Source organism: Temnothorax curvispinosus, unplaced genomic scaffold (genome assembly GCF_003070985.1).
Source record: "Temnothorax curvispinosus isolate PA1 unplaced genomic scaffold, ASM307098v1 QBEX01014121.1, whole genome shotgun sequence".
Lineage (NCBI taxonomy): Eukaryota > Metazoa > Arthropoda > Insecta > Hymenoptera > Formicidae > Temnothorax > Temnothorax curvispinosus.
In genome coordinates this window covers 2,279-3,402 of record NW_020223901.1, presented here as the reverse complement: position 1 = coordinate 3,402, position 1,124 = coordinate 2,279, and the positions used below count along the sequence as shown (strand labels likewise).

At 27.7% G+C, this 1,124-nt stretch overlaps 1 long non-coding RNA gene across 1 annotated transcript in view; it reads left to right on the top strand.

Annotated features, from left to right (window-relative positions):
* LOC112464349 overlaps positions 1 to 586 on the top strand; it is a 1,440-nt gene extending 854 nt beyond the window's left edge. The window contains exons 3-4 of the long non-coding RNA XR_003041910.1: positions 81 to 182; positions 545 to 586. This is a non-coding gene — a long non-coding RNA (uncharacterized LOC112464349). The remainder of the gene's footprint in view (positions 1 to 80; positions 183 to 544) is intronic.
* The last annotated feature ends 538 nt before the right edge of the window (positions 587 to 1,124 follow it).

Sequence of the window (1,124 nt, the reverse complement as noted above, 5' to 3'; positions counted from 1 at the left end):
TATTATTAAAATCAATAAAATTACCAATTTTATCACATGATATAATATTATAATACAATAACGTAACAATGTATATACAGGGTGTGCTATTTTAAATACTCCAGGGAAATCTAAAAAAATATGGAAGATGTGGAAAAACGTTTTAGACAAAAGTTGTAGGATATCAAGGAAGTCAAATAATGGTAAAACTAATTTTCAAAAAATCGTTATATAAAGGTCATCGTTATTTTTTTATACAGAATTGTATAATTTTTTTTTTTTATAATATGATTCTTCTATATAATTATTCTACATATAAAGGTATTAAGGTAGAGTTATCAAAATAGTTTACGAAATATTTCATATTTTATTCTGGTACTTTTTTGACATAAAATATAAAATATCTCGTAAACTATTCATTTTTTGGTAACTGTACTTTAACACTTTTATGTACAGAATAATAAGATGAATCAATTGGTGCAAAGAAAACGTATTGTTACTTTGCAAAAAAGATAATTATTGTAGTTCATATAAAGCAATTAAACTTTAACTTTTTATTATACAGTTACATCGAATAATTTTGGAAACAGAGAGAGAAAGAAGAGAATAGAATGTTTCGTACTTCGGGCCTAAGCAGAATGGCTGTCTTGACAGTGTTTTATGCCTTAAGTCTTTGTCTTATGTAACGCACAATACTGTACAGTATTGTGGCATAAAACTCAGGGCATAAAACACTGTCAAGACAGCCATTCTGCTTAGGCTCTACGAAACTGTCAACAATGTTTAAGACTTGAGAGTCTTGAGAACACAAGACAGTATTGTGCGTTACGAAAGACAAAGAATTAAAGCATAAAACATTGTCTTAAAATTATAAGTCAGCCATTCTGCTCAAGCCCTTCCTTAGAAGATTGAAATGCCTTCAGTGACTCATAGAAAACTTTATTTAATAGGTAAGCAGGGAATATAAAGTTAAATTGTTTCATTTATTACTTATATCTGTTTATATGTGACATATGAGATTACAAGGATAACTATGTTTTGATATTAACTATTCACACTTGAAATCTAGCTACCGTTATGTAAACTTTAGATTTTTACTACGAGTAATGAATATAGAAACGCAGTCTATATGAAGTAATTAAACT